This window comes from Typopeltis vanoorti, chromosome 1 (genome assembly GCF_054136105.1).
Source record: "Typopeltis vanoorti isolate ZY-2024b chromosome 1, IOZ_Tvanoo_1.0, whole genome shotgun sequence".
NCBI lineage: Eukaryota > Metazoa > Arthropoda > Arachnida > Uropygi > Thelyphonidae > Typopeltis > Typopeltis vanoorti.
In genome coordinates, this window is record NC_143549.1 from 145420095 (window position 1) to 145444632 (window position 24538).

At 37.0% G+C, this 24538-nt stretch overlaps 1 pseudogene; it reads left to right on the forward strand.

Annotated features, from left to right (window-relative positions):
• Positions 1–787: 787 nt before the first annotated feature.
• LOC150110512 (U2 spliceosomal RNA) lies at positions 788–968 on the forward strand (annotated as a pseudogene).
• The last annotated feature ends 23570 nt before the right edge of the window (positions 969–24538 follow it).

Here is a 24538-nt window from a genome sequence, read left to right on the forward strand (position 1 = left end):
GAAAGACCACAGCCTCATTGGTATCCTTAGCAGAGACCCCTCCAAGTCCCCCTTCAAAGTTAAAATTGTACAACGAAAACGACGAGTCATCGAACGAAGAAGAAAGTACCGATGACAGCCACGAAGTGCGGCACACAGCACGGAAAGAAGACCCCCCCCCCCTAAAGACATCAGTAAAACGACCAGGAAGCCTAAAGGAAGGAGAAGGGAAGAAAACCAAACAAGACACAACGTGCACTCCAGACCAACTGAATGACATTCCCCTTGTAAGCGAAGAAATAAAAAAGACAATTTTTCATGTTGCAGTGGTTTTGGTCCTTCAAACCAAAGAGAGTGTATTACACACGATTAAGGCGCAAATGCTCACCCGAAGCAGAGCCGAATCTCCTAAAACATGCGCATAAGAGACAAACCAACCTGGGAAAGCAATAGAAAAGGAAGAAACACCCCTGCATACGTGAACTAGGCGAAGGACCGGCTGGGTCTCGCACTAAGGAATTTAACATAAAATATTCGAACCGGGTAAACTTAAAGCAATTCAAAGGAAAAAGCCAATGAAGTAAACACGGAGGCATTATTTAGATAAAGATTAATAGGAACAAACTAGCTGGTTAACTGCGACCTAGAGGGAAGGTTTCCACTTCCCTCTGAAGGCAGGATAAGGAAAATTAATAGGTTTAAAGATTACCCTTCCAAGTCGAGCTTTTCAGCTCGCAACAGAAATGATTACGGGTAACACCGTGTAACTTTAAAGTGATCGGTACTCGACTAATCTTAGTTTATTTATTTCACTTCTCGGCCTTTTGGCTAAGATCAAAGTGTAGTATCTGTTCTTAGCAGCAAAGCACCAAAGTACGCTCTGGGCTAACCGAGAGTGTAATATCGGTTAACTTTGGTTGACATCGAGTACGAGCCACGTAGAGGCATCACGATGTCAAACCAAATGCCTCCCGATAGTTTAAACCCCAGACCAGGGCAAAATTAAACACGTTCGAGGGAAAAGGATGCGGTAGACCCGCCATCGCTATTGGCAAGCCAACGATTATTACGGGACTGGACCGTCAGGTTTAGCATATAGAGGCCTCTACGCCGTAACAGTTAAAAACGATCATGCCAGAGACCGTTTAATGGAGGAAGGAGTCATTTTAGGTGAGGAACGCCATCTTTTCCACAACAGTTGGCAGCAGTCGAATAAAAGTCGTCTACCTCCGAAAGTTGCCTGCCGAGGTGGACGACGAAACCCTCAAACAAGCCTTCCAAAGTTACGGCACGGTCCTAAACATAGACCGGCCGACATTTGCACGTAACCCTGCAATTGAATAGGGCGAAAAATCTCAATAAAAATGAAAATGGACAAACAAGTCCCCAACTATATAAATATCTAAGGGTATGTAGTGATGACAAGCTATCAAGGTCTCGTAAAATGCTGCCATAGATGTAAAAAAGTCGAACACATCGCCAGAGAGTGTCCTGTGAATAGGTGTGGGAATTGCACCATCACCGGACACTCCCAACCTACGTGCACGGCGGCATGCAAGTGGTGTGGAGACAAGTCACACAGGCTATACAAGTGTCCTAAAGAGAAAGTAATGTTAGTATCTCCGGAAGACCCCCACACACACCCAGCAAACATCGGCTCACCAAAGAACTACCTTCTGAAGAAGAGAGGAACACTCCCATCCCAACAGCAGCTCCAAAACAGACCGATGCAACATCACAACAAGATCCCCAAGAAACAGAAACAGATCCTCAGGTAGCAACAGCAGAGTTAAATCTAAACCCACCACCACAGGAAAGGTTCTTAGAAAGTAAAACACCCTCAAGCGAGGATGGAATAGAAATAGTCGACAAGGAAGAAACCACGGGACCACAAACCGCATTGCCAGACCCCTCCCTACAGAAAATGGTGCAGGGACAGAAACGAAACCTCAAGTGATGACGAAATGACCATGGTCAACTCCAAGGATTGTCACCTAAACAAGAAAAAGGAGTTCCCCAAAACTTCATCGAAATGCCCAGGCAGCTTAAAAGAAGGCGAGGGAAAGAAGCCGAAACAGAGCGCTAATACAACTCCAGAAGAATCCGAGGAGGACCCCATGAATCAGACCACAGATTATGCAGAATCAATCTTAAGTTTTCGCGATCAAATGATAATCCAAAAGACGAGTGACAAAATAGTGAATCCTAATCCTATTCACCACAGACCAAAAAACCCTCAGTCTCAAATGGGGAAACACCATCATCCCAGATTTAAAAACTGTGTCACAAGAACAACTAAAAAAACATACCATTGCTCTGAGAAATTGGAAAGTCGGAAGTAGTGAGGGTGATTATAATAATGATGAAGGAACAAGAAGAGACAATGTGGGAAATAGTCCGGGGAAAACAAACAACAAGGATGGAGTAAGAAACGACCTGAGCAGTAGTTAACTTTAAGTAAAACGTGAAGTAGTAAACTTTAACGGCAAGGAAGAAACACCCTGCACATGAGGTTTTGGCGGCAGACCGGTCGGGCCATTACAGGTCGCACCAAAATTGTAATTGTAATTTTAACCTAAAAGAATAAAGTAAATATAAATAGAAAACCAAGCCAATGAAGTTAACCACAGAGGCAATATTATTATTAATAGGTAATAACTAGCTGATAAACTGCTACCTAGAAGGGAGGTTTCTACACAAAAGTTAGACAAAAATATAAGAAACTCTCCTTTTTTCCCTATTTTGTTTTTATTACAAGAGAAACATTACTGCAAAACGATTACATAATAATATTAATTAAATGTTTGCTCTAAGGGGATATCGCACAATAAAACTGTTTATAAGCTCTTCGAAATCTAAATTATAAGCTATGTCCGCCTCTATCGATATAGTTGCTAGACCAACCAGTCTTTCTTGGGTCATTGCTGTTCGCAAATAATGTTTAATCAGTTTAAGCTTGGAAAAACCTCTTTCCACGCTTGCTACGCTAACAGGAATTGTTAGCGTAGGCTAACAGGAATTGTTAGCGTAGCGACTGCCCTTACCGCAATATGGATGAACGAGGGTCCTTATTAAGCCTGCCGTGAGTCAGGCGACCTCTATGCTACACCCTGTCGATGGTATTGATTATTCGCCTATAATTCATTATTGCATTGCACTGTGCGAAAAAATGGGATGACAACTTCACTCTAAGCATTCGCATATGCTAAATAATCTAAAAAAAAACAAAAAAAACCCCGATATATCATCAGTAAGTTATGAAAAATTAAGTGGCTTCCAACCGCTTATTTTTTTGAACGAAGTTTCTGGTTCACATTCGCATATGCTAAATAATCTAAAAAAAAACAAAAAAAAACCCGATATATCATCAGTAAGTTATGAAAAATTAAGTGGCTTCCAACCGCTTATTTTTTTGAACGAAGTTTCTGGTTCACATCAGCCTTTGTAAACTTTTTGTGGCTTCTATTGCTTAGTTGAAAGTAAGAAATTTATTGTAAACAATTTAATCTTTTGTGACTATGTTTTTAGAATTATCGATTTACACCCCAACAGGCAGGGCAGGACAGATGAAAGATATATAAAATATTTCGGTATTATTTCCACTTGCTCTTCATTTAAAAAAACCCAATAGAGGGGAAAATGTGAAATCTTTCTCCTTTGTATAACTGAAGAGGCATCTTTAGATCAAAGAGAAACTATAAATTCATAGATCCCGGTACTAAGTTACTTCTCGCCCCAAGTTCTGATTGCAAACTCATCTTATTGAACACAGAATTGATCAAAGCGAAGAGGGATGAACAGTGTGTCTTCTTACTTCTTTGCAAGAAGACCTTGAATCATACCTTACCTTTCGAATATTTACATTGCTTAGAAATGCGGAGTACCTTCGCATAACAAAAGCCATTCTGCTCTATTGAGCACGCATGTTATTTTAAAATAAAACTATGCCTTCGAGTATGTAAAAACAGTCTAATTAGTGCTAGCTAGTGAGATAACATCTGATATTAACTCATAATTATGGCACTTAGCTGTATTTGACTATCTTATCCTTATAATCTTTTTCCTGTTACATAGGATAATAAGAACAGCATAAGTATAAATTTATAATACACTAAAAACATAATCTCTATAACTACACTTCCACAACCATCGAAAACACCTGTGCGTATACCGGCACAGAAATGTGAAATTCCTGCCTAAACAAAGTTCACAGTGAATATTTCGAATGAGACTACATTCTATTAACATAGGCCAGATATGATTCCCCCTCCCCTCAGCAAAGTTTTGGCCTTTTTCTGAATTATTTCTGACCTTCAAGGTCACTTGAACTCAATGCAGAGATATATCACTGGCAGGTTTTAAACCTGTTTTAAAATAAGGGGAGGGAAGTTCATTATCATTATACAGACTCATATCGTTTTCATTCTAGATGTCTCCAATTTACAATAATTGGTGCTATACATAGCGGATAGACTCTAATTGTCTTCATAGTGTATTTAGTAGTACAATAAAGTTAGTTGTTTTTCTTGCGTTTGCAGTATGATGTCTGTTGGTGGGGGGGGGATCTTTATCACTATAGGGATATTTTCATTCGTCTTCCGAAAGAATAGGCATAGTGAACAAAGCTCTGTTTTTTCCTATGAATTACAATTAATTTTTCCGTTTTATGGCAAGCACAACCGTGGCATTAAATAAAAGATTTCCTAATTTCTGGGGGAGGCGGGTTAAGTTTTTTTTTTTTTTTTTCTACATTGTATTTAAAGGTTAATAAAATTTATGTTTCATGTTAACTTTGTTACGTTTTTATTTTTAGTTTATTATATTCAATAAGGACATGTACTGTATAGTGATATTTCTGTTTCAGTTTAGTACATGTATACAAATACTCTATATTGTTTTCGATTTTCCCGAGAGACAGCTGGCCTTAGAGGTAGTGCAAACCAGGGCAACTCGTGGCAAAGGTAAAATAAGCTACACACACTTTGCTGTTTTCCAAAAATTAGTTTCATATCTTGAGCAGTGGCGGCTCGTGGCTTGAAATCGTGGGGGTGTTGCAACTTTCGAAATATACAATACACACTGTGAGTACTGTATACACATACGTGTTTGGATAAAATATCAAAATTATGGTAAAAATTTAAAAAAAAAATTAAACATGAAAAAATATTGTTTATTATCGATAAAATTATACAGTTTGGTATAATTCAAAAGTACTTAAAAATAAAATATATTCTTCTTGTTTTGTTTCATAAAAAATATTGTTTATTATCAATAAAATCATACAATTTAGTATAATTCAAAATTACTTAAAAATAAAACCCATTATCATAATCCCAATAATGTTCTAAAATCAAAACTATAACAAATGTTATGTCTTTAATTGTAATGTTCAAATATTTAAAGAGACGGAGTAAACACGATAAGCACTACGAACGCTCTACTATTGGCGCAAACTGCATATAAACAACAGTGGAACTGCGCGACGGACAGTGCCGCATTAAGCTAATAGCTCGCATCTCATTATGACGTGCATATGCTTGCGCGCGTATCAATATGACACTGTGGAAAACACAGTGCCGCAAGCGTCCTTCGCCCTCTTAAGTGCTACAAGATGGATTTTTATTATTATTTTTATACAAAATAAGAGAATTGTGTAGGATTGTTGATGATAAAATTAAATTTTACAAGCAAATATAAATAAATTAATAAATATATTTATATATCGAGAAAAATTGGGGATGCTGCAGTTCCACGAGCTTCCTCTGATCTTGAGGGACCAATGTGGCTGGTATCAGATATTAAGCTGATAACAAAGTTAGCGGCAACAAAGCGCTTAGAGTCTCGTTACTGCAGACCTCTTAAAGCTTTAAAATGCGAACCTGCAAACTAGACATCACGGAAAAGAAAAAGACTTTGCGATTTTTGTTGCCAGAGGATTCATGCCAAAATCAACAAATCGGCACTTAAATTCCTAAGCAACCTCAATCATCCATTTTTTGCATCTTCTGTGCCTACCCACCGTTAAGCGGTTCTTAAATCTCGACAAACGCATGGATAGTCTTGGAACAGCACCTTATAACGCTTGACGAAACCTTCTCCCGAGAAAATCAACACAATCGAAAGAAAGAAAACAAAAAAATCTCGAAGCAATCCACGATCGGAGTCTTGAAGCCAACGTGTCTACCGCAGAAACCCCAGCAACCTTAGCGACCTCATTGCTTCGTCAGTCCGAGGCATGATCGAGAAAGAAAACAAGTGGACAGCGCCTAAGGCAACTCGTGAATGCCGAGTAATGAAATCCATCAAACTCTCTGGTCAACTTGCGGAACTTTCATAGTTTCCATATTCAGCTTTGAAATAATATAGGATCTAATATGCATTTTGCTAATATAATTTGCTTTGTCAAATTTAAATCTTTTAATTTTTTATTTTAGTAATTATTCTTATGCACCTACCAAGAATTCGCTTACTGAAAATACATTTAGGTAACATTTAGAAATCACTTTCTTGAGGTAATGCCGTCCGTATGTTTTGCATAATTATGGTGTTCGTATGCCGCCCATGACTTAGGACTTATTTCATGTTTGTAATTAATTATTTGTTGGGACAAACCTTGAAAATTGTCTAACGTACATAGACAACATCACTACGTGCTTTGGAGGAATGCATCGCCAAAAGCACACTTTTGCGGCACAATAGACCCAACTTTGCACCATATCATCAACATAATCAATAGTAGTTACTTCCTTCCAATCAGCATAGTATGTTATAACAGTGTGAACTAACCACAATTCTTTGATATAATTTAAATCATTTCTCTCTCTCACTTCGAACTTCAAAAGTTCTTCGACTGCTAATCAAAGATGTCTTCTAGCAGAAATGGCCATTTTTTTCCAAGTTAATCATCTTCAATTATCCATAGGTCAGTCATATATAAATTTACATCAGTTAAAGTGCTCCGTATGTATGTCTGTGCCAGGCTAGAAAAAGTTTTAAGAGAACAAAATCACAACACGAAAGAAATGTCCTAGACAGGAATCACAGACGACTCGGCCAACCACCTACTACTCAAAAACAAAAGCAATTAATAATAAAGTTTCAAGCATTAATACTACAGGAAAGCACAAGACAATTCCGACGTCATAACGGAAGGAGCAGCCAATCACCCAACAACACAGCAACCAACCACTATCGGACCGCTGTCTGGTTATCAACCAATCGGATTACAACCTCACACAAGGTGACCTCTCGCTACTGGAGAAAAGTTTAAATTACGCCATTGCTCCGAGGTCCCGATGCCCCAATTATATCAATACAGATATAAATTTCATAAGTAAAATTCACACCCAAGTGCGTAAAATAACTCAAAATGCCTCAAGCCAATCCAATAATAAATCCGTGTCACCAACAGAAATATATGAGATTTTAAGAAAACTAAATAATAGAAAGGCTCCGGGTCCAGATGGAATAACAAACAAGGCACTCAAGTTACTTCCCCGCAAAGGGGTTATGCATCTGGTAGCCATCATTAATGCCATCCTCCGGCTAAATTATTTCCCACAGCGATAGAAAATTGCCGACGTTTTCCTAATTCCCAAACCTGGAAAAAATACACAGTTTCTTGAAAACTACAGACCAATCAGCCTTCTTTCGTGCATAGGTAAGATAGCCGAACGTGCTATTCTCACACGGGTTCATGAGGCAACAGATATCAACCATATAATTTAAGATGAACAATTCGGCTTTAGGAAATACCACTCCACAAAGCTACAAATTTACAGAACATATAACCCAAGGATATGAATGGCACCAACACTCTGGCGCAGTTTTCATGGACATCACTCAGGCATTTGATAGAGTGTGGCATGGACTAATTTTTAAACTACACAAAGTTGGTATTCCATTGCCATTAGTTCTACTTATCAAATCATATCTAAATAACAGAAAATTTAAAACAAAACTTAACGGTATCAGATCCACAGAGAGGAGAATCACGGCCGGAGTCCCTCAAGGCTCTCTGCTATCTCCCCTACTCTTCTCCATATACATGGCAGATCTCCCCAAACTGTCTCCAGCTATCACCGCTCTGTATGTCGACGACACAATCATTATAGCCAGATCCCTCCGTCCACACCTGGCCACAATCAAGCTGCAGAGAGCAGTCAATGAATTGGAGGATTGGTACATCAAGTGGCGTATCGCAATTAATCCAAACAAAAGCTCTGCAGTACTTTTCACCAGACGTAAAGCAGAACCGAATACAAACATACAAATGTTTGGTAAAATCATCCCTTGGCGCAATTCTACCAAATATCTGGGAATTCATCTTGATAGACGTCTAAACTTCAAGTCACATATGGATAGTGTTGCCACTAAGGCAAGTCAGACTATAGCACAGCTATATCCACTTTTGAATAGGAACAGCTTCCTAAGCATAAGCAACAAAATGCTCCTTTTCAAATCGGTAATCAGACCGCAACTAACTTACGCCTCTCCAACCTGGGGTCACACGACTAAAAGCAACATCAACAGACTTAATATAATACAGAATAAATGCCTAAGAATGGCATTTAATGTCCCATGGTTTATCAGAAACATCCAGTTACATCAAGAAGCCAATCTTCCAGATATTAAGACCTACATGACAAGCATTGCGGAGAAATTCTTCACAATCACGGATAATCACCCAAATCAGCTAGTTCGACAGGCAGCGGACTACAAGCCCTCAGATCGTTTCAAACATAAAAAACCGAAATCCTTCATCGCAAGAGAAAGCTGATACAGCCTCAATGCTCACAATGAGCGGATAAATTACCCACAACAATCTCATCACCCACAATCTAAAATCCAGATGAAGGGATAAAGAGTCAAGGACACAGTCCATCAACCAATTAAGTTCAAAGTTCAAAGTTCACTTGTTGGTCACCAGCATGAAGTCACACTTCAAGATCAAACATTTCAAAATTACAGAGAATCCAAACAAATGCCTTAGGATGATCCTGGAGGCACCGTGGTTCATCGGAAATTCACCGAGAAACCGGCACTCCATACATCACCTCCCTTCTTCGTGATCTTGCAGAAAAATTCTTCGTGAAGTCAAGTTCACATTCAAACCCACTAATAGTATAAGCTGTCAATTACAACGAGACTGATTACTACAAACACAAAAGACCGAAGGCTATTCTTCTCACAATCGATCATAGCTAACACAACTGCCTTCAGAGGGCGAGCTTAATTGCTCACAAATCTCTCACTCCCAAACAACTCTCATTACAGATAAAGGGTAACATGAAAAGCACTAGTACTTCACCCATCTGTCAATAATGTTATTGGTATTGTATCACTTGTTGGTGATGACGTCAAGTTATCATTGTACCATGATAAGATAATAATAATAATTATTATTATTATAGTCCTCATACACTTAAGTATAAAGAGCTAATAAGCTTCATTTCGGCAATGAAAACATTACACTTTTATTCAACTACCAGGTATGACCTCTTGTTGTGGCCGCTCTACACAAATGCTGAAACATTTCCCTTACGTCAATCCTATACAATGCTTTAAGTAACTTAAATGTTTCTATCATATCCCCTCTTTTTCTCATCCACCAACTTCTTCAATCCACATTACCTCAATCTATCCTCATAAGGAATATTCTTCAGACCACTTGCCATCTTGGTCACTCGTCTCTGAATCCTTTCTACAGTTTCCTCATCCCGAAGAAACCCAGGAGACCAGAAATGAGCACAGTAATCCAGATGCGCACGTATCAAGGAGGAATAACTTCTTTATCTCTACTTGTTAGTGTGTGTTCTTCAACAGCCAAATAATCGTGTGAGCTACCTTAGGAACCTTAGCAATATATCCTCTAAAACTGGTTCTGTCTACCACCAGCCCTAAATCTCTAGTTTCATCTATTTCCTAGAATACAGTTCCATCAATGTGGTACACAGCTTGTAATCTATTTAATCCAAATGCATAACTTTACATTTCTCCATATTAAACCGACACCCATTAACTTTTGTCCAGCCCATTTAAATCGTACAGCAAGCTCTCCACATTGTTTTGATTAACTATTACTCTACCTAATTTTGCATCATCAGCGAACAACTGAATATTTCTTTTAAGGTTATTTCCTATATCATTTATGTGCAAATTAAACAGTCGTGCTCCTAGCACTGAACCTTGTGGAGCACCAACTAGTCACTTGCTTTCGCTACATAAAGCGTATTGTATCCACCTAATATCCTCCACATTAATCTGTTAATAATTCCTTAACAACTTATGTCTCAATCATATACCGCTCCTCTTCATCCTATCCGCCAGTTTCTACAAATTTCATTTTCTCAATCTGCCTTCATACTCAGCATTCCAGAAACCAAAAAATCAATAATCTCTGGACCCTTTCCAATAAATTTTCATCTTTTTGAAAACCAGGTAACCAAATCTCTTCACATCGATCCATATGTGGCTTGATCAAAGCCTTGTACAAGGAAACCATAACATCCTTACTTCGACAAGTCAGTGTCCTCTGCATCATTCCCATTATCCGATGTGCTGTTCTCACAATTTTAGCATGTTCCAGGAAGTTTAGGTCGTTGTCCACAATCACTCAACCACTCTCAGATATCTTATTTCTTCTACCTCGTCTAATTGTGTATTCTTCATTTCCATGTTTGCTTCCCAAATTTCAAACCTTTACACATCGTTTCTAATTCTTAGTATTTCCTAGTTAAGTTCGATAAATCAGCTTATTCTGAACAGAAGGACCAGCTCTGTATAAAGCAAATACATTTTGCAAATATAATAAAGATAAAATAATTTTTAGTGAAAATTAAACAATATCCTCATCACTACCTGCCAGTTGGAAAATTGAATCATATAATGCACAATAGTCAATCCTTGAAAAAATTTTGAAATCTCTTGCTGACACTTAAAAATATCAGTTTTTTACATGCGTGAATCTTATTTTTACTTTCTTACTTCGAAAGAATTATGCAGACGTCCACCGATAATCGAGTAATCATCGGCTATTTAAATTTCTATGCAGTAATACCTCGATTTACGACATTATCCACTAATCTTATTGGAGCAACCATGTGAGGAGTCACCTGTGTGTGTAACCGGTATAAATTGGAAGAATATGCTTCCAGGTCAGTGCAACTGTGTCCTGGTGAAATGGCTGCTCCGCCATTTTCCAGAAGGGAACTGACGCACTTTGAAAGAGGCGTTGTGATAGGATGTTATGGTGCAGGCCTATCTGGTCGGAAAATTGTTGACAAAAAATCGGGCATGCTAGATCAACAATCAGTGATACTATACTGAGAAGAAGCGCGGGAAGTCAACTGCAAGTACTACCCGAACTGGACGACCCACTACTCTCACCGAACGTGAAAGTAGGATGCTACGAAAAATAGTATGTATAAACCACCATTCTTCTGCCGGACACCTTGATCGGAGTTCCGGGCATTGACTGGAATACGAATCTGCATAAATTCAGAACAGAGGCTCACAAGGTGGGTATGCATGGTGAGATGGCAATATGCAGGCCCCCACATTACCCGACCAACATGAAGCGTCGTCTTCAGTGGTGCAAAGAGCGTCTGCAGTGGGACGGGGAAGCTCGGAAAGCTCTGTTATAGAGCAACGAATCACACTACACCCTCTACTCAGCACATAGACGGGAGTGGGTGTGGCGGGTACTCGGTGAAAGTCTCTTACCTCTCTTAGTACGTAATCTCAACTATGAAATTCGGAGGTGGCGGTGTGATGTATGGTCCTTTTTTTCCTAGTGTGGCTTCGGACCTCTGTTAGCGGTGCTACAAATATTGAACTTCGAGAGGTATCTGAACATTCTCGAGAATGCAATGCTTCCTACTTTGCTGCATTTCTACGGAACTGACCATTTTCTCTTTCAGGAAGACAATTTACCATGTTATGAGGTCTGCTGAACTTTGTGATATTTATGTACGGTGAGGTTAGGAGAAGCCTGCCCTACAGTAGTCAAGGACCTCATTACATATCTCCAGGAAGAATGGTCACAAAATTTCCATTGATCGCTATCATACTCTGGAGGGAAGTATGCCTCGTACGACTGCTGCAGCGATAAGAGGCCTACATCTTATTAAGGTGGGCGCCATGGCTGTTTGTCCTTGTACTATGGTGTGAGGTTCTTACAGCCGTAGTGCCTTTATTTATTTATTTATTTTTATTTCATCCCAAAAAACAGATAAACTGGTCAGAATAGGTTCAGTTAACAGAGGAAAGTTATTGATTTAGTTTCTTCACCATAACTGAAGATCACAGCAGTCATGAATGTAAGTTTGTATACGATTTGACTTCATGATTAAATCAAACAGCGTAAAAAATTAAACTAACAGATGTTTAATGGTTCCAATATTTCCAATATTTTCTATTTGCGTCCTAGCTATCACAGGGACATTTAGAATGCAATATAAAAATTTTAATAAGACACTTACTCACACAATTCTAATAATTAACGTTTCCCATCTCTTGGGAAATTTAATTAACACAATTATGTTTATTGAGTTTAGGTTGCGTTTTTAAACTCTGCCTGATTAAAAAAAAAAAAAAAAAGAAAGAAAGAAAGAAAGAAAAAAAGAAAAGAAAAGAAAAAACCTTATTTGTATTACATAATCCTAAAAGATCTCTGTGACAGAAACAATATACTGGAACCATTAAACCTATGTTTAATTATATCTTTGTGCTGTTTTCATCCCATTAAACTTAATTATGAACTTAAACCTTAATGCACATTGACGCTGCTATAATATATCATGCAGAAAACCCAACACTATTCTAGTAAGTTTAGATATCTATTTGTTTATTTTTCTAGGTGGGTATATGATGAATGGTCTTAAATGAAGGCGTCTCTTTTTAAATAACTCAATCAATAAGGATAATGTCCTTTGGTTAAAAACATCCGAGTTCGAATCCTATCTGGGACTAATCGAAGAACCTCTATTAGAACTTTTCCAGTGAAGATGATTTATCCCACCTCACTCGGAAGTAGCAGGGTTTTTCTCTCGGAAACTCGGGTTTTTCTATTTTCTAGAAAGAGTCAGATTCATCCAGAAGAACACGACAGTTAAAACACATAAGGCATTGTCCGCTCAACTTTAGTTCTTTAAATAGTAATTCCAGACACTTCCACACAGTTCTTGGAAATAGAGTTATATGGAAAGACGATTCTAGTTGATAATAAAATATTCAATGTGGAAAAAAAATCAAAATTTATCAAGTTTTGCGTTATTTCCTCTCCGAATCTATCGTTTGTGACGATTTAAATTTCAGTTAGTTATTAGGAAGATGAACCAAATCGCATGATCAGTTGTTGTAGTAATGTCTGTGTTCAATAGAAAGAATGATGAAAAGAAATGAAATCTCTCTCATGTTTATCAGGGCATATGTGTTCCTGGTGCCTTTTTAGTTTACAATTGTAAAAGCGATAAATGTTTTATGCATTTGCTGACTGAATTAGGAGAATATTGGGCAGAAAGATGGCTTTATTTGCTGAAAGCAATCTTATTATTTATACCTGTTTACATGTGTTATGGCTGTCGATGCGCCATTCTTAATAATTTATTTGGTTCGTTACGGCAATCTCGTTACCGCTTGGTAACCTTTTATCAACTAGCGGGGTCATGGATAGTGATCACATTTGACAAATCTCCATTCTCAAAGCTGGCTAAAGGCTACGTTTATGAGGAAATGGATTTATCTGTATAGGTCAACACAACGCAGTTACAAAGGTAATATTAAACGTTTAATCATTTCTGCGTTATACGGATAATTTAAGCTATTAATATGAGACCACTTCTAATAAATTCGATTCAGCCAATCTCTAAATCTCTTTGTTTTTCAAATTGACTGAGGCAAAGTGATTAATGCAGAGTATAGAAAGATTGTTCTATGTTTAGGATTACTCACCACTCCTACGCAGCGAAATTCAGCTGAGAAGATGACTCGATATCCTATTTTAACTCTGTTGGAAGTCAGTCAAGTACATTCAGAAATTTGTTTTTTGTTTTGTCATTGTTTTTTTTTCGACTGAAAAACACGCAGTTAACGGGTGATGCCTTTGATAGAATTTCCACAGGGTCCTGATCTAGAAAATTGTACGATTTATTTTAAAAAACATAGTATTATGTTTCAAAATAAGATCCTCCACCTCTCTACACACTTCTGAATAAACGTATACAGTATAGCCATTCTCGAACTAAAGTATACGTCTTATATGATGCGATGTTACATTCTTAAAGTATAAATAATTTATTATAATCGGTCACTCCTTTCCTACTCTCGACTGACAAATAAAGAAACTGAACTGATAAAGATTTAGTGATCAAAATACACAGTTTTAAGCAAATATGAACAGTGTCCATAGCCGCTAATGCATCACTTGATAATGAATCAACATGATGCAAATTGTGTATTCTTCCCTTAACACAAGGCCACACAGAAGTAGAACCACCAACTGGTGGAACTATAAACTGCTTTAGATAACCATTTCATATAAATTGGTTATGATAATCCTTCGAGTAGTCTGATAGATGACAACAAGAGTCGCAACGGAGAGAACGAGAGAGAGAGAGAGAGAGAGAGAGAGAGAGATTACTTTCATATCCATGAGAAGTGCCTTTTCCAGAAATGTTAATACCGGTAATTACACAAGTATCAATTTTCCTTGAACAGATTTCAAAAAGAGATACAAACTCTGTGGCCTTTTACGGCTAAGTATCTTGGTTTGTTAGAAACCTAATTAATGATATGATAGGACAGTTAATCCTATGAGTAATGCACTATCTATGAACTGTGTATTTTACGACGTGTCTGTCTCTTGCCAGATTAAAAGCCCGAATTTGTGAAAGAAGCCCTCCTCCTCCCCTTCACACACACACACACACATACCTCGTATGAGAACGGCTAACTCATCATTGAGCTGAAAAGCTCTTATAAAGATTCTTCGCGTCCTTCACTGGATTCGATTCCAGGTCTTTCCAACCAAATGATATCGTGTCGTCATCGACTGATTAAGGAAGCTTTTACAAATATGGTATACGTATAGGTCATTTTTTCCGCTTTTTTGGAAAAGGTAATTCAAGAACGTTCTAAAAGAGCTTAAAATTGGGGATGAAAAGTAATTAGCAGGCAGTAAATATATTTTGGTTAATAAATGTACTTAAACAAATATTATAGCTTATATATTATAAGGAAGAGTGAGTGTTAAAATACTAGTTTAGAAGATTTGATGGGGTAATTAAGTTCTAATTTTTTAAAGAAAAAATCAAATACAGACATGAAATTTGTTGCTTATAAATCTAATTGAATTCATTGGAAGAAAAAAACAAATCAAACTCTTCGCAGGTAAGGGAGGAGAAACATCTTTCAATACATCTTCCAAAACAGCAGAAGAATCATTATCACACTTCTAGGTGCACTATGCTATGAATAAGCCTAAGCACTAAATTCTTTTAAAGAAATATTTTAACATGAAATGTTAAAATATTTCTTTAAAATAATTTAGTAAAGGGTAAAAGTTTTATTGTTTTAATAATCTCTGTTTTTTTCATATTAAAAAAAATCAAAAAAAATTTTAGAGAAGCATTTTTAATTTGTTTGATTTTAAATATTAAATTCAAATAATTTAATATTTGAAAAAATATTAAATATTAAAGATGGGGGACTAGTTGGAGGGAGTTAGTGACCATCCTTCAAGAATTTACTCATAGGGCAAGTATTTATGCCTGTCGATCTATGTATTCACGGGAGGATTTGCCTATTTTCAGGAATGAAAAACCAGACTTTCCAAGCGAAAAAAATTTTTTACGTCCATATAAGACCGGATAACTCATTTGGTTGAAAAGACCAGATAAAAGTTCTTCACCTCGTAGACCAAGATTCCAACCCGGGCTCTCTCCATTTTATATATTCTATCCTTCATCAAAGATATTTGCTTTGGTATGTCTCTGCCCCAAAATGCCACAGAATGTTGAATAAACAGGCGTATTATTATTATTATGTACAGTATTTATATATTTGTTTCTTTATTACTTTTAAAAATATGAATGTTATATTTTTTTAAAAAAAGATACATCAATTAGGGCCTAATTGATGTATCTTTTTAAATATTGATATGTAGGTGTGGAAATATAGAGGTGGTTATTCGCTTCAACCGTATGGAAATTACAGTTTTCAACTATGTAGCCCAAATATGAAGTATGTATTTAATATCAATATGTTATATTATTATTGTTATTTGCACTTAATTTTCTATTTTCACTTTGAAACTAATATTCCAGCTGCTTATTGAATTTGGCACACTTCCTCTTGTAAGAATTGTCATGGTAGTACTGTAAATGACTTTATTTTTCTTTTTCACAGTGTAAAGGAAACCCTTAAAAGTCAAATCATCGACTTGAACGCCAGTTTCAAAATGAAAAATGAAAAATTTTATTTTCGTATAGTTGAACCAAGAAAAGCTGTTATTTTCTGACCAGTTTATTAACATATATTTTGTATTAAAAATTTAATTTCGTTAGAAAATCAATGAACATAGTCTTGCAAGAACATAGGCAATTTTCTTTTCGTGACAAACATATTATTGAAGTGGATGAGTGGGAAGCAACAAGAAATGAAGGTGATAGTTTTCTAGCCATCAAAAAGAAGTTGAAAATCCTGCACAAATCCAGTGTTCGTGGATGAGTGGTGTCGAGAAGAAAGAAGGAACCTGTTTGTATGCTTCGTTTCAACAGCTAGAGATTGTGGTCTTTAGGCAAAACTTTTCTTTCCAAGAACAGAAGTAGAAGGGAAAAAAAAGAAGTACGAGAAATATCTTAGTACGGTATATTTTGAGTTGCGAATTGAAAGGATGTTCACCAGCAGCTGCATGTATATTTATAGGTTGAAGGAAGGAAAGTAGAGGTGTTTGCTAACATGTAAAGAAACACTTATGAAAATATATGTAGAAGAGCCTAAGATGGAAACAGTATGTCTCTGAGATTGATCCTGGTGATGCTCCTTTGGTTAACGTAATGATCCTTCACTTAAGATGAACTTATTTTAAGAGAGAGAGGGTCACTGTGTTATCACAGTCAAGGAGTTATCAGTGTGTGTGTGTGTGTGTGTGTGTGTGTGTGTGTGTGTGTGTGTGTGTGTGTGTGTGTGTGTGTGTGTGCGTGCGTGCGTGCGTGCGTGCGTGCGTGCGTGCGTGCGTGCGTGCGTGTGTGTGTGTGTGTGTTGGAACAATGGAGTGTTTCAGTGTTATTTGATCTTTAATTTCTTTTGGTCAGTTGCAAATATTCTATTACGCTAAAAACAAAATTTTAGTACTAAATGTTGACAAAGGCTGAACAAGTTCTAGATTTTAATGATTACAGATACAAGACGTAATAAAAGGTAACACGCGCAGACCTTTTAGAAGATGATCGTACTTGTAGTGATCGTACATAATAAAACTAACGAATTGATCAAGGGTCTTGCATGTGGTTAAAATAAATTAAATATCAAACAATATCGAACCTCTCATTGTCCCACGATCTAGTGCACCTAAAATCTATAAAGACGTTATCCTATTAACATTAATTGTGGATGCGAGACATTTTCCAACATATAATCTTGCTAAATACTTAACGAAAATTCTAGTCTCTCATGTCAGAGAAACAACTTCCTAATCAAGAAATAAAAAAAAAAATGTTTTTTTTTTCATTAGCCAAATAAAGGACACCGTTTTGGATCCCAACATTTTTTAATAATGTGTCCAGAAAAGAAACGATATTAGAAAGAAAATCTAGTCGAGGGGGATCAATTTCACCTCTTCTGGTGAACATGTATATGGATTTTAAAAAGGTGGGCATTGAAAAATGCCACAATAAAAATAAAACGGTTAGGTTATGTCGATGACATTTTCTTCGTTTTGCTGAGGTCCAAACAAGCTGTTTGGACATCAGCATCTATTTCTTACAACATCATTCTGCCCAGAAACGAGGTATTCTAAAAGCCTTAATTATAGAAGTGCACTGTATTATCTAGTGACAACAACTAAAAGAAACAAGAAATGGATTATCTAGGAGAAATGCTTGTAAACAATGGATACTATCTGAAAATTATTATTTTGATTCTAAAAATATGTCCCAGCAAAGATGCAAGAAAACGGGACTGCAAATGTGTGCTGACACTTAATATATTAAAAGAGAATAAGCTCAATGTTGCTTTTATGCCAGGGATTTAAAAAAAAAATCTCCAAAGTGCTTGGACCACTGAAACAACTTCATTCGCCTCTCAAGAAGCCAACTTAGGCCTGATTTATATGCTCTTTATACGTTCTTATCATGCGAATATCTCCCGAAAGACTCGGCTACTAAGGAAAAACAAGGTAATTTGGGAACTAATAAAGATGTCATATAAGTTTTAATAGCTATGCTGACAAGTTTAAAGACGCCTCCAAAGTGAAAAGATATCTAACACAATTTAATAAAAATCAAGGTCTTTCCTACACTACTATCATCACCATAAATAAAACACTCAGATTTACTGAAGTAGGACAGATGTTACAGAATACAGATTAACAATTAAGCCAGTGTGTGACGTCGCAACAAGATATTCACTATCAGTTTAACAGCGATTCTATTAATGTAACTGGATATATTAAAAATCCTTCAACTGCTATTGTATATTTTCTAATTAATATTTAATATCATTCCTAATGAAGTACACCAGAGTGTGTAAGAAACTAGTTGAATGACTAAATCATTTTTTTTTTACTTTCATACTTATAATGGATTATACTGAATCATTAAAATGGATAACTCACAAAGGCTTCAATGTTATTAGTGACACATTTTGACAATCGATATAAAATGGTATATACAACTATTTATGTTTTACTGGAAGGCTCTGGATTTCGAAGATCTGGCGAAAGTGCTACTTCTTCTTTATAGATGAGTTTCTCAATATACGAGAATATATGTTTATATATACGTGGGCTGTTCAATAAGTAATGACTAATTTTACTGTGGCGAAACCACTCATCAGAATATTAATTTCTCTGGAATAAAGAAAGGCTGCTGTATGTATTAATTACGGGCTGATGTGCAGAGTGTCACGTGAATAAACGCAACTGCTCATCGGCGCGCCTTCGAGGTGCGACCAGTCTTCGAAATGGAAGCGTTCTTGGAACAGCATTATGCGATTAAATTTTGTGTGCGTTTGCAAAAATCGGCATCGGACACTTTTAACATGATACGCGAAGCTTTCCACGATGAAGCAATGTCGACAGCAAGTGTTTTTCGCTGGCATAAAACTTTTAAGGAAGGAAGGCAAAATGTGGAAGATCTTGAACGTGAGGGAACACCTTCAACGTCCATCACAGAGACAATGATCAACACAGCAGCGATTATCATCAAGCACGTCAAAAGGAAGCGTCCATTGCTGAAGAATGGCTTCTTATTGCACCACGATAATGCAAGGCCACATATTGCTGGTTGTGTAGTGGACGTTTTGCAAAAGAATAACACAGATATCCTACCACACCCTCCATACAGTCCTGATCTCGCACCGTGCGATTTCTGGCTGTTTCCTCAGCTCAAGAAACCACTTAGAGGCCGCCATTTCGAAAGCAACAAAGCATGTGTAAAAGCAGCGGGGGCGGTTTTGAAAGAACTCTCAAAAAACGGACTCTCACATGTGTTTAAGAAGTGGATGCAACGTTTGGACAAATGCAATGCGTCTCACAGTAGTTACTTCGAAAAAGACCATGTAAATGATGACGATTAAAGGTAATCTGGTTTCTGTATAAATATAGTCTTATTACTTATTGAACAGCCTACTTATATATATGAATATATGTTTCTGCTTCATTTACTTTTTTTCCCTTCTTCAATCAAGTCAGCCAATGCAATACATAATCTTCTGTTTCAATATACTAATCAGAAACGAGCTTACCGGTATCTTTGGATTTCGTAATCTTAACCAGGAATTATGGTTAAGAAATCCAAGGATAATTTGATGATCTCGTGGGTGCTTAAATGCCTGTTAGAACCACTGATGATGATGATGATGGCAATTTGCAGTTAGTTTATAATAATGTTATAAACTGGGTCGAATAAACGGGATGGATACACTATGTTACTCTTGGATATTGCTAAGGCATTTGATAGGGTATCACGTGAAAGGCTGTTTGAGTAAACCGGAGAACATGGGACTGGAAAATAAGTTGTAGGCCTGGGTAAGTGCCAGACAGGTATCCGAAAGTGGTATATGGGGGGGGGGGATGATTCTACCAGATTGTAAGTGACCAGTGGTGTGCCCCAAGGACTCGTTCTAGGGCCATTCTTGTATGAGCTATATATTAATGATATTGGGAATTCCCTGACAGTTGTTCAGTTGTTTACTGATGAAGCAAAAATAAGCAGATCAATTAGGAATTCCACTGATATACACTATTTACAGAATGACTTGAATAGACTGAATGGGCAAATGATAATGGCTATCAATTCTATGTTAGTAAGTTTAAAGTTTGCATTTTGGCGTGATGAGATATCCAACGGCATGTTCTATTAATGGGATTATGCGTGGAGAAACTGTCGAGACTAGAAATCTTGGATTTATTGTGGATACGAAATTGAAGTTTAAAGTTCACATAGCAAAAATTGCAAATTCAATTCATATGATAAGTGTGATGTCGAAACGAACATTGAGAAGTAAGGATATGGAAATCATTTTGCCTCTCTACAAGGTCCTATAACGACCGTAAAGGGGCAAAATAAATACTGTGCCAGATTTAGTCTCCTAGGTTCCGAGCAAATAAAGAAGCTGTAGTAAGGCAGCAAAGAAGAGTTTCCAAGAGGAATTTGAGATTGCGAAATGCAGTACGAAGACAGATTGAGGGTACGAGAATATGGGCTCTGCAGAACTTGTAGATAGGAGAAAGAGGGGTGATATGATAGAAGTCTATAAATTTCTTGGAGTGTGTTATAGGATATCGACTGGTGAAAATTTTCCATCTAAGGAAGGTGGGGAGAGGAAAGGAGCATCAGCAGAAGTTAAAGGGTTTGTATGAGGTTCAGGAGTGAAAGCTAGATTTTTCTCTTATAGAGTAGTGAGTTTGTGAGTGAGTGAGTGAATGGAACAGTTTACCTGTTGTAATAGTAAGTGTATCCGGTATGAATGAGTTAAGAGCAGGTGTGACATCTAGTGTGGAAATAATAATATACTGCCTGAAATATGTTGTTATGATCCCTATTAAAAAATATAACATTATTTTCAGGAGGAAGAAATATTTAGCTACCTTGGTGGTTATGTTGGATTGTGGCTTGGTGTTTCCCTTCTTAGCCTTTATGACGTCTTTCAAATACTGTATTCATTGTGTGTCTTGTTGAAGAATCGAAGAAATCGATTGGGCAATGTTGGCAGATAACTTATATAATCAAGCAGACCATTATGAAAAAGGATAAACGAAAGAAATTGAAATAATTCATTTTCATTTAGTTTAATATAAATTGTGAAGTTTATTTTAATATACGTAGGCTGTTCAATAAGTAATAAGACTATATTTATACAGAAAACATATTACCTTTAATCGTCATCATTTACATGGTCTTTTTCGAAGTAACTATTGTGAGACGCGATGCATTTGTCCCAAATGCATCGCGACACATGTGAGAGTCCGTTTTTTGAGAGTTATTTCAAAACCGCCCCCGCAGCTTTTACACATGCTTTGTTGCTTTTGAAATGGCGGCCTCTTAGTAGTTTCTTGAGTTGAGGAAACAGCCAGAAATCGCACGGTGCGAGATCAGGACTGTATGGAGGGTGTTACTCTTCTGCAAAACGTCCACTACACAACCAGCAATATGTGGCCTTGCATTATCGTGGTGCAATAAGAAGCCATTCTTCAGTAATGGACGCTTCCTTTTGACGTGCCTGATGATAATCGCTGCTGTGTTGATCATTGTCTCTGTGATGGACGTTGAAGGTCTTCCTTCACGTTCAAAATCTTCCACATTTTGCCTTCCTTCCTTAAAAGTTTTATGCCAGCGAAAACACTTGCCGTCGACATTGCTTGATCGTGGAAAGCTTAGCGTATCATGTTAAAAGTGTCCGATGCCGATTTTTGCAAACGCACACAAAATTTAATCGTATAATGCTGTTCCAAGAACGCTTCCATTTCGAAGACTGGTCGCACCTCGAAGGCGCACTGATGAGCAGTTGCGTTTAGTCATGACACTCTGGCACATCAGGCCGTATACGCCATCTATCAACCTCTTTTGTTAATACATACAGAAACGTTTCTATATTCCACAGAAATTAATATTCTGATGAGTGGTTTCGCCACAGTAAAATTAGTCTTATTACTTATTGAACAACCCACGTATGTCCAGTGATGTCCAGCGCCGGCCCGAGGAAATTTTTGAGTTTGTGCAAGATTTTTTTTCCCGCCCTTCGGTAGAAAAAAAAAATTTTTTTTCTGCCCTTCAGTTCCATATTTCTATTATTTATTAATATATCAATTTTTTATATTAAAATATTAAATTACTAAATAAAAATTTCCGATTAATTTTGTTTTTTAAATAAAAATATTCTATTTATAAGAGAATTAAATTTTTTCAATGAAATTGGATATAAATATTTCTGTCCTAGGGATTATCAAAATAAAAATAATTATTTGGAGCTAATATAATTAGAATAAAATATAATTATCTTCATATATATGTATGTATAAATTTAATATTTTTGAAATATATCCAATTTAATTAATTTTTTTATTTGTTATTTTTTTCTTCTACAGTATAATTGTAACAAGCCTTTGTAAGTTTTCCGCCCTTTTACTTTTCTGCCTGTGGCATTCGCCCATTCCAGCCCCTGCCTCGAGTCGGGCCTGGTGATGTCCTAATATCTGATGACACTATCAGTTTAGAAAAACATTTTGCATGCTTTAGTTGAAATTTTTAGAATTATTATTTAACGCTAACTGAAGGGCAGTTATTTGAGAAATATTTTTACGTATGTGCGAAAATGTTTCTGAAACATTTCGTAGATTTTTTGAAATAAAAATAAGCGAGTTAAGATGAAAATCGAAACTCATAATTTTACATTAAAATGAGCAAATCATAAATATGTTCGTATTATCTGAAAGCTTTGATGAGCTTTATAACATAAATACGTCCAAAGCTTTTATATAAACTTTTAGCTGGCTAAGACGCGGAGTTGTCCTTGAAAAAGTCATTTTGTTCAACATTATAGTTACAAGTGCCTTTTTTTTTTTTTTTTTCAGGAATGTGAGAAAAAGTCTCTCTTTCTCTTTCTCTCTCTCTTTCTTGCTTCTAGAAAAATCATAGTGTTTATGTCTTTGCAACTGAATTTTACCATAAATGTAGATACTAATATATTCGATGTAGATAATAATATATAATATATCTTCTCTCTGCCTTCACAGCAAGCACTATAACACACACACACACACACACACACACACACACACACACACACACACACACACACACACACACACACACACACACACACACACACACACACACACACAGTAACGCATCAGGATTTAATTTTGGAGGGGGCCGAGCACTCATGATTTAATCTTGGGTGGGCCGATTTGAGTGGACGATTTGAAAATGCACACTACATTGCATACGACCTATGACTGAGCATCTGCAGTGATTGCCAATATATGATACCCGTGATCTCCCCTGGCCCGACTCGGGCAAACTAGGGCTCCGTTCGCAAGGGCACTACTTCGTTCGCCTTGCGTTCACAGCGGCCGGGATTCCCGTGAGCTATAGGGTATTCCCACTTTATGTGACCGCTAGTAGTAAAGAAATATAACACACAACATAAATAAAAAATTTTTAAAAATTAATTACGAAAAGATTTTTGGAAAATTTTCTAGTGTTTTTTTTCTTTTTCTTTTTGAGGGGGGGGGAAGGGCCCCTATCCCCGTCCCTGGGTGCGCCACTGTACGCGCACACAGAGAGAGAGAGACTCACCTCGAGTTCAGCAAACCGGAGTGGACAATTTATCTATCTTCACTTTCATTTTAAACTCAGTGGCTTGTCATGGCCAAGTAACGGAGCGTTTCATAAACCTAGTTATTACTTGGGATTGCCGGTTAGTATTATTTGCATTGTGTGCTGTCTGTAAATTACGTGATCAGTTTGGAATGAAAAAAAAAGCCGAGTTTCTGGGAAGGGGGAAACCTTTCTTTCCCCCCCCCCCACAGGATGAGACTGGTACTAATCTTTCATTGAAAGGTCCTGATAAGGTATTCTTCAAATCTCAGAGGAATTCAAACCTGGGTCTTGCCATTTGTCCATCTCCAGTCGTAGGACATCTCTCTCTCTCTCTCTCTCTCTCTCTCTCTCTCAGCGAGGGGAGAATCCGTCACTACGACTGTAGATGGACAAATCCATTTGGTTAAAATGCTGCTCAGCAGATTATAACAATTTATTTTCTCCCAGAGCAAATTAGTAATTATTCGTCTGAAATTCTACTGAAGAATTCCTCTTAGTGTTTATTTAGAAATGGT